Source organism: Oncorhynchus tshawytscha, linkage group LG25 (assembly GCF_018296145.1).
Source record: "Oncorhynchus tshawytscha isolate Ot180627B linkage group LG25, Otsh_v2.0, whole genome shotgun sequence".
Taxonomy (NCBI): domain Eukaryota; kingdom Metazoa; phylum Chordata; class Actinopteri; order Salmoniformes; family Salmonidae; genus Oncorhynchus; species Oncorhynchus tshawytscha.
The window spans coordinates 31,442,692-31,453,751 of NC_056453.1; positions in this window are offsets into that span (position 1 = coordinate 31,442,692).

The window sequence follows — 11,060 nt, forward strand, 5'->3', positions numbered from 1 at the left end:
ATGTGTTAAGACTTTACACATCTTTTTATGGTACAGCCTTGTTCTAAATAGTTTTTTTCCCTCCATCAATCTTCACACAATACCTCATAATGACAAAGCAAAAGCAGGTAAAAATGTTTTGCTAATTTATGAACTGAAATGTCACATTTACAAAAGTATTCAGACCCTCTACTCAGTACTTTGTTGAGGCATGTTTGGCAGCGATTACAGCCTCGAATCTTCTTGGGTATGACGCTACAAGCTTGGAACACCTGTATTTGGAGAGTTTCTCCCATTCGTCTCTGCATTTCCTCTCAAGATTTGTCAGGTTGGATGGGGAGCGTTGCTGCACAGCTATGTTCAGGTCTCTTCAGAGATGTACGATCAGGTTCAAATCCGGGCTCTGGATGGGCCACTCAAGCACAGTGTGCTTGGAGTCGTTGGCCTGATGGAAGATTAACCTTCGCCTCAGTCTGAGGTGCTGAGCAGGTTTGCATCAAGGATCTCTCTGTACATCGCTCCATCCATCTTTGCCTCAATCCTGACTAGTCTCCCAGTCCCTGCTGCTGAAAACCATCCCCACAGCATGATGCTGCCACCACCATGCTTCACCGTAGGGATGGTGCTACGATTTCTCCAGACTTGTCATTCAGGCCAAAGAGTTCAACCTTGGTTTCATCAGACCAGAGAATCTTGTTTCTCATGGTTTGAGATTCTTTGGGTGCCTTTTTGGCAAACTCCAAGCAGGCTGTCATGTGCCTTTACTGAGGACTGGCTTCTATCTAGCCACCTTACCAAAAAGGCATGATTGGTGGATTGCTGCAGAAATGGTTGTCCTTCAGGAAGGTTCTCCAATCTCCACAAAGGAACTCTAGAGCTCTGTCAGAGTGACCATCTGGTTATTGGTCACCTCCCTGACCAAGGCCCTTAATCCCCGAATTCTCAATTTGGTTGGGCTGCAGGCTCTAGGAAGAGTCTTTGTGGTTCCAAACTTTTTCCATTTAAGAATGTTGAAGGCCACTGTGTTCTTGGGGTCCTTCAATGTTGCAGACATTTTTTGCTACCCTCCCCAGATCTGTGCCTTGACACAATCCTGTCTTGGAGCTCTACAGATGATTCCTTCGTCCTCATGGCTTGGTTTTTGCTCTGACATGCACTGTCAACTGTGGGACCTTAGACAGGTGTGTGCCTTTCCAAATCATGTCCAATTAATTGAATTTACCACAGGTGGACTCCAATCAAGTTGTAGAAACATCTCAAGGATGATCCATGGAAACAGGATGCACCTGAGCTCAATTTTGAGTCTCATAGGAAAGGGTCTGAATACGTATTTCCATAATGTATATCTGTTTCTTATTTGTAATACATTTCAATGAAAAAATGTAAACCTGTTTTCACTTTGTCATTATGGGATGTTCTCTGCAGATCCTCTCAAGCTCTGTCAGGTTGGATGGGAGCATCGCTTCACAGCTATTTTCAGATCTCTCCAGAGACAATTAACTCATTAGGATCTGGGGTACCATCAGCGGTTCTTTAAAGAGTTACCATACCAAACTCTATAAGGACTTTACCTATCACATCTATAAACAGTCAAATTAATCATAAGCTCGTATCATACTGTATGATCATTCTGAACAGTCGTAACCTCCTTCCATCTGCAAAAATGCAAGCCTTACTTATGGTTCAGTAGCTAATTAAATGGGAACACAGGATAAACATACAAACTTTGCACCAGTTATTGACTGGAGAATGAATACATTAAAACAGGTCCCTATTAGAATGACATCAACATGGCTGCTTGTTACAAAAGAGCGGTAGAGAGAGAGGGGGGGGCAGAGACGCTTAACATCTGTACTTTCAGAAACTACTCTCACCTTCAGTAACCATAGACTTTGCACATGAACCGCCGCCTGCTTTGAGTAAGAAATCATGAATGTATTTACGTGAAATGCCTGTGTTAGCAGGGGTCTCTCGGTGAACAGGGCAGCCTTGGAAAGGGAGTTCGGCCTTTTCACGGTATGCTTGTAAGGCTCTGATTGTCCGGAATGGTTCCGACAAGTCTTCTACTGTTGTCTTTCTCTGTAGTTGTATGTTATCCGGTGAGTTGTTGTGTAGTCCTGAACAGAACAACAGATTTGACATTCCTTCCATTCATTCTTAAATATGTTACTTTTGGAGATAGGCTAGCCAGCCAAGTCGATGGTTCCTCTGTGGGGTGGAGAGTAGAGTAATATGATGGTTTGAGCAGAGTAACAGAATGGTCCTACTTAAATTTGCTTTTGAAGATACTTTACTTAGGACAACTAATCAGCCATACTAGTGGTTGTCCGGGAGGGGACGTTATCGTCTCTACCTCGTGTTGAGATTCAAAGTTCAAACCACTTTAAACGTGCAGCTGCTGCTTCATGCGTTTCTGGTCTGCAATGTTAATTTCTTTATCCATCATTTATACAGTTTGTTCGAAAGGGGTGCTTCCAACACATAGTATGGACACTTTGTATATGTAGGGTGTATACTTTCCAAGTTACAGTATTTCCTTTATAACATTTTTAAATTACATCACAAAATAATAAACAAAATGACATTAGTGTTATATAGATCGTCTCTGACCATTCCCCACATCCTATGTTAGAAATATTGTTCCAGTATTCGCTTTTGAACGTGTTAGAGTTTCGGTGGGAAAGGTATATTGAAACAAAGTACATTCCTTTGGTGAATCTGGGAGAGGGAGACCTGAATCTTCTCCCCTTGATTTACAACAAGACGTGAGTTGTTAATCACCACTAGTTCTTTCCTCCCCCCCTCTGCGGGTCAGAGGGGGTCTGATTGAAGTTATTCATTGCAAACCTGATCTGACCTATTTGGATTCTCATGGACAGTCATGACATCATGGATAAAATGCAATTGATTTGGTTGTCTGTCACTTATGCCTGCCCATACCATAACCCCAACGCCATCATGGGGTACTCTGTTCACAACATTTACATCGAACTGCTCGCCCACACAACGCCATCTGCTCAGTACAGTTGAAACTGGAATCCGTGAAGAGCACATTTCTTCAGCATGCCAGTGGCCATTGAAGGTGAGCATTTACCCACTGAAGTCGGTTACGACGTCTAACTGTAGTCAGGACAAGACCCAAGTGAGGACAACGTGCACCTAGACGAGCTTCCCTGAGACTGTTTCTGAAGTTTTGTGCAGAAATCGGTTGTGCAAATCGGTTGTGCATCTATCCAGGTGGCTGGTCTCAGACGATTCCGCTGGTGAATAAACTGAATGTGGAGGTCCAGGTGACTGGCATGGTTACACGTGGTAACTAGTGAGGCTAGTTGGACGTACTGCCAAATTCTCTAAAATTACGTTGGAGGAAGCTTATGGAAGAGAAATGAATTAACATTGAATTATCTGGCAACAGCTGTGGTGGACATTCCTGCAGTCGCCATGCCAATTTCACGCAAAACATGAGACATCTGTGGCATTGTGTTGACAAAACTGCACATTTTACAGTACTCCTTTTATTGTCCCCAGCACAAGGTGCACCTGTCTAATGATCATGCTGTTTAATCAGCTTCTTGATATGCCACACCTGTCAGATGGAGGGATTATTTTGGTAAACAGAAATTATCACCAACAAGGATATAAAGGCATTTGGGCACCACTTTTGTTGAGAAATACATTTCTTTTGTGTATTTCAGCTCATGAAACACATTTTTGTTCAGTATAATGATGTACACTGCTTAAAGAAAAAGGGAACACTTAAACAACACAATGTAACTCCAAGTCAATCACACTTCTGTGAAATCAAACTGTCCACTTAGGAAGCAACACTGATTGACAATAAATGTCACATGCTGTTGTGCAAATGGAATAGACAACAGGTGGAAATTATAGGCAATTAGCAAGACACCCCCAATAAAGGAGTGGTTCTGCAGGCGGTGACCACAGACCACTTCTCAGTTCCTATGCTTCCTGGCTGATGTTTTGGTCACTTTTGAATGCTGGCAGTGCTTTCACTCTAGTGGTAGCATAAGACGGAGTCTACAACCCACACAAGTGGCTCAGGTAGTGCAGCTCATCCAGGATGGCACACCAATGTGAGCTGTGGCAAGAAGGTTTGCTGTGTCTGTCAGCGTAGTGTCCAGAGCATGGAGGCTCTACCAGGAGACAGGCCGGTACATTAGGAGACGTGGATGAGGCCGTAGGAGGGCAACAACCCAGCAGCAGGACCGCTACCTCCGCCTTTGTGCAAGGAGGAGCAGGAGGAGCACTGCCAGAACCCTGCAAAATGACCTCCAGCAGGCCACAAATGTGCATGTGTCTGCTCAAACGGTCAGAAACAGACTCTATGAGGGTGGTATGAGGGCCCAACGTCCACAGGTGGAGGTTGTGCTTACAGCCCAACACCGTGCAGGACGTTTCGCATTTGCCAGAGAACACCAAGATTGGCAAATTCGCTACTGGCGCCCTGTGCTCTTCACAGATGAAAGCAGTTTCACACTGAGCACATGTGACAGACGTGACAGTCTGGAGACACCGTGGAGAACGTTCTGCTGCCTGCAACATCCTCCAGCATGACCGGATTGGCGGTGGGTCAGTCATGGTGTGGGGTGGCATTTCTTTGGGGGGCCGCACAGCCCTCCATGTGCTCGCCAGAGGTAGCCTGACTGCCATTAGGTACCGAGATTAGATCCTCAGACCCCTTGTGAGACCATATGTTGGTGCGGTTGGCCCTGGGTTCCTCCTAATGCAAGACAATGCTAGTCCTCATGTGGCTGGAGTGTGTCAGCACTTCCTGCAACAGGAAGGCATTGATGCTATGGACTGGCCCGCCCGTTCCCCAGACCTGAATCCAATTGTGCACATCTGGGACATCATGTCTCGCTCCATCCACCAACGCCACGTTGCACCACAGACTGTCCAGGAGTTGGCGGATGCTTTAGTCCAGGTCTGGGAGGAGATCCCTCAGGAGAACATCCGCCACCTCATCAGGAGCATGCCCAGACATTGTAGGGAGGTCATACAGGCACATGGAGGCCACACACACTACTGAGCCTCATTTTGACTTGTTTTAAGGACATTACATCAAAGTTGGATCAGCCTATAGTGTGGTTTTCCACTTTAATTTTGAGTGTGACTCCAAATCCAGACCTCCATGGGTTGATAAATTTGATTTCTATTGATAATTTTTGTGTGATTTTGTTGTCAGCACATTCAACTATGTAAAGAAAAAAGTATTTAATAAGAATATTTCATTCATTCAGATCTATGATGTGTTATTTTAGTGTTCCCTTTATTTCTTTGAGCAGTGTATTATATTTTTATGCTTAAAGGGTAGTATTGAGAAGCATGTAAGTACAAGGTACTTACTATGTAAATCCCTAGTCACCAGTGGAGGCTTCTGAGGGGACGACGGCTCATAATAATGGCCGGAACGGAGTAAATGGAATGGCATTAAACACATTACCACAAGCCTGTCGTCCTCAATTAAGGTGCCACCAAGCTCCTGTGTTAGTCACATTATATTTTAATTTATTTACTACCACGTAGTAACCATATAAATAAATTCAAGTCAATCAGCTGGGACCAAGAGACTGAAAAAGAGCTTCTATCTCAAGGCCATCAGACTGCTAAACAGCAATCATTAACTCAGAGAGGCTGCTGCCTATATTGGGACCCAATCACTAGCCACTTTAATAAATGGATCACTAGTCACTTTAAACAATGCAACTTTAAATAATGCCACTTTAATAATGTTTACATATCTTACATTACTCATATCATCTGTATATACTGTATTTTATACCATCTATTGCACCTTGCCTATGCTGCTCGGCCATTGCTCATGCATAAATTTCACCCCTTTAGATTTGTGTTTATTATGTAGTTGTTGGTGGAATTGTTAGGAACTAGAAGCAAAAACATTTCACTACACTCGCATTAACTTTTAATGGCTGCAAGGGACAGTATTGAGTAGCTTGGATGAAAGGTGCCCATATCAAACGGCCTGCTCCTCAGTCATAGTTGCTAATATTTGCATATTATTATTAGTATTGGATAGAGAACACTCTGAAGTTTCTAAAACTGTTTGAATTATGTCTGTGAGTATAACAGAACTCATATAGCAGGCAAAAACCTGAGAAATTCCACTTCCTGTTTTTTTTCTGGAGGTGGCAGATTTTCAACCAAGGTCTCATTGAAATTACAGCGAGATATGGAGGAGTTTTCACTAAATACGCCTTCCACTAGATGTCAGCAGTCAATAGAACTTTGTCTGATGACACTAATGTGAAGGGGGGTCGATTGTCACAGGAAATAGTCACCACAGGCGTTCACAGATGAAGGACCTGCGTTCCATCGCTCATCTGAAGTCATTCTAATTCTCTGGTTGGAACGTTATTCAAGATATATGTAAACATCATTCTAAAGATGGATTCAGTACATCATTTGACATGTTTCTACTGACTGTTAAGAAACTTTTGGACATTTCATCACATTATAGTGGACAAGCTTTGTGACTTTGGAATTGTTTACCAAACGCGCTAACCAAAGTAGCTAATTGGACATAAATAACGGACATTTTCGAACACATCAAGCATTTATTGTGGACCTGGGATTTCTAGGTAAGGAAGCATTTATCATGTGTTTTCTGGTTTCTGTTGACTCCAACATGGCAGCTAATTTGGCTAATGTTCTGAGCTCCATCTCAGATTATTGCATGGGCTTTTTCCGTTAAAAAAAATGAAATCTGACACAGTGGTTGCATTAAGGATAGGTATATCTATAATTCCATGTGTATAACTTGTATTATCATCTCCATTTATGATGAGTATTTCTGTTGAAACGATGTGGCTATGCAAAATCACTTGATGTTTTTGGAACTAGTGAATCTAACGCGCCAGTGTAAACTCAGATTTTTTTGTATAAATATGAACTTTATCAAACAAAACATCCATGTATTGTGTAAAATGAAGTCCTATGAGTGTCATCTGGTGAAGATAATTCAAGGTTAGTGATTCATTTTATCTTTATTTATGGTTTTTGTGAATGCTATATTTTGCTGGAAAATGGCTGTGCTTATTGTGGTTTGGTGGAGACCTAACATAATCATTTGTAGTGCTTTCGCTGAAAAGCCTACTTGAAATCGGACACTTTGGTGGGATTAACAACAAGAATAGCTTTAAAATGATATAAGACACATGTATGTTTTAGGAATTGTAATTATGAGATTTCTGTGGTTTGAATTTGGCGCCCTCTATTTTCACTGGTAGTTGTCATATCGATCCCAATATCGGGATTGCAGCCATAACAGGTTAACGTCTGCAAACCATGTATATTTGACCAATGAAATTTGATTTGACAACATAGTCGGTTGCGAAATACCACCACATTGGATGACTCTGTCCTATAAAGACCACAGCAAATTTGGTTGTAATCTTACGTTGTTGTTTCATGGTACCACCTTCATACTTACAGGGTAGGTACAAGGTAAAAGGGCTGTAAAATGAATCCATTGCTAATACCATGTAAATATGAGATACTTGCAGATCAACTGACGCTCTTTATGAATTTGTCTAATTATTGTGTAGACATAATGTACCAAGTCATTTTTCTATAGTTAGCTAGGCATGTATGTTGTAATAAGGCTGTAAAATGAAGTAGTTTCTATTTCCAGGTAGATTCCAGGTAGATCCCATGAAGAGGACAGGAATCTGTTCTAGATCTTACACTCACAACCATGTGTTTCAATACTCCAGCAAATATATGGTTTCGTCTCCTTTAAGGTGGTGGCAGCTCAGCTCCCAATAGTTGTAGTGTTACATAACACTTTGTTTTAAAGAATTAGATTCCACGAAGAGGACAGCAAATCTGTCCTTGATCTTACACTGTTGTTTCATGATACCAACTTCACATTTATAGGGTAGGTATGGGGTAAGAGAGCTGTAAAATTAAGCCATTGCTAGTACCATGTAAACACCAAATACTTTCAAGTTTACTCCAGTAATACAAAAAAGTGATCCACTTTGGCGAAGTGGAAACAAATCACAATTAAGACAAGTACACAACTCAGTGAATTATAAAAGATATATATATATCAACCTGAGGTAAATAGAAGTATATTGTATTATTAGACTAGCATAACAACAACCTTCCTTTTACCAAGTTCACGTGAAGCAACAGGGTAGTCTGTGTTTAATTTCACTGTGTATTAAAAACACAATTTGAGATCATTGTGAGGGGATTTCACCAGTGGGGAATTGTGCTTCCCGGGAAAATTGTGTCAGAGGTTGCAACAGTAACCATTGGGGGTGGGGCTTAGTGTAGTGTCAATTGCATACATTTCTGTGTGAAAGGTTTTTCACAAAATGTGTTCTTGTACATGAATATGAAGCATACAAAGAAGACTAGCATAGGCCTAAATTCTAATCATAAGCTAGCATAGAAGATTGCTAGCCTTGTCACTTGACAACAACAAAAATTCCACAAGCATACATGTCAAAATGTCACGTTCTGACCTTAGTTCTTTTATTATGTCTTTGTTTTAGTATGGTCAGGGCGTGAGTTGGGTGGGTTGTCTATGTTACGTTTTCTATGTTGTGTTTGCGTTTGGCATGGTATGGTTCTCAATCAGAGGCAAGTGTCGTTAGTTGTCTCTAATTGAGAATCATACTTAGGTAGTCTGTTCCCTCTTGTGTTTCGTGGGTTTTTATTTTCTGTTATGTGTTTTATTTCACCATTCAGGACTGTTCGTTTGTCGTTTTATTGTTTTTGTTTCAGTGTTCACTCTTCGTATTAAAAATCAAGATGAACACTTACCATGCTGCACTTTGGTCCTCTCCTTCATACCACGACCGTTACACAAAATGTAATTCATACATGTCAAAATGTAATTCTGACATAAATCACTGATTCTACTAACGAAAGCATGTTGTTAACACTTGCTCCCCCCCCTTCTTATCTTGCCCTTCCTCTTCACTTTCTACCTCCGAACTGCCGGATAGTGTTAGAAACTGTTGCTGTCCTCAACCTTCCTTTTCTGCCTCCTCTATCCTCTCTATAGACCTCTTGCTCCCCTTCAAACCCTTGCTTCCTTCCTCTCCTGCTTTATTTTTCTCTTTCTTACTCCCTCCTTTATTTGTACAACTATGCTTCACTTTATTCTCCATCACTATGGAGGTAGCCCATTGGTTAGAGTGTTGGGCCAGTAACTGGAAGGTTGCTTGATCAAATCCCAGAGCTGATAAGGTCAAACATCAGTTGTTCAGGCCCCTGAGCAAGGCAGCACCCACTGTTCCTTGGGTGCTGTGAATGTTAATTAACCTCTCTAGGATATGTCAACAGCCAGTGAAATTGCAGGGCACCAAATTCAAAACAACAGAAATCCCAGAATTCAAATTCCTCAAACATTCAAGTATTGTATACCATTATAAAGATAAACTTGTAAATCCAGCCACAGTGTCTGATTTCAAAAAGGCCTTATGACGAAAGCACACCAAACGATTATGTTAGGTCAGTGCCTAGTCACAGAAAAACACAGCCATTTTTCCAGCCAAAGAGAGGAGTCACATAAAGCAGAAATATAGATCAAATGAATCACTAACCTTTGATGATCTTCATCAGATGACACTCATAGGACATCATGTTACACAATACATGTTTTGTTCGATAAAGTTCATATTTATATCCAAAAATCTCAGTTTACATTGGTGCGTTATGTTCAGTAGTTCCAAAACATCCGGTGATTTTGCAGAGCCACATCAATTTACAGAAATACTCATAATAAACATTGATAAATGATACAACTGTAATGCATGGAATTTTAGATCCACTTCTTCTTAATGCAACCACTGTGTCAGATTTTTTTTTAACTTTACCGAAAAAGCACACCATGCAATAATCTGAGTACAGAGCTCAGACAACAAAACAAGCCATACAGATATCCGCCATGTTGTGGAGTCCACAGAAGTCAGAAATAGCGTTATAAATATTCACTTACCTTTTGATGATCTTCATCAGAATGCACTCCCAAGAATCCCAGTTCCACAATAAATGTTTGTTTTGTTCGATCATTTATGTCCAAAAACCTCCGTTTTGTTTGCGCATTTAGTACACAATCCAAACTCACGACGCGTGGGCAAGTCCAGGCGAAAGTTCAGACGAAAAGTCATATTACAGTTCGTAGAAACATGTCAAGCAAAGTATAGAATCAATCTTTAGGATGTTTTTATCATAAATCTTCAATAATGTTTCAACCGGAGAATTCCTTTGTCTGTAGAAATGCGACGGAACTCTCACATGAGCGCACATGATCAGCTCATGCCACTCTGGCAGACCTCTGACTCATTCAGCTCCCATTCCCCCCTCCTTCACAGTAGAAGCATCAAACAAGGTTCTAAAGACTGTTGACATCTAGTGGAAGCCTTAGGAAGTGCAATATGACCCCATAGACACATTTGATAGTCAATGACTTGAAAAACTACAAACCTCAGAATTTTGGATTTTGGATTTTATCTCAGGTTTTTGCCTGCCATATGAGTTCTGTTATACTCACAGACATCATTTAAACAGTTTTAGAAACTTCATAGTGTTTTCCATCCAAATCTACTAATAATATGCATATATTAGCAACTGGGCCTGAGTAGCAGGCAGTTTACTCTGGGCACCTTATTCATCCAAGCTACTCAATACTGCCCCCCAGTCCCAAAGAAGTTAAGGCAGCCCCTTGCACCTCTCTGATTCAGAGTGGTTGGGTTGAATGTGGAAGACACATTTCAGTTGGACTAGATATCCACCATCTCTGGCACAGCTGTGCCAAACTGCCACCACACAAAGTAGTTTGATTGTTTGTTTACCGATGATTGATCGCTAGCCACAGCTTTCAGCCTCTCCCTCACTTCTCTCTGAGCTCAGGGTCAGCCATGGGAGGTGCCTGCAAACTTACCTGTTCTTATACTTGACCATAGAGTTTACTAGAGGGCACACCTGCCACAAATGCCACCTCCTTGCCTCAGACTGGGGGAAGGAATTCTGAACAGTACAGCAGCACAATGTTTGAAGTTTACATTTAGTCTTTTGATTTGAAG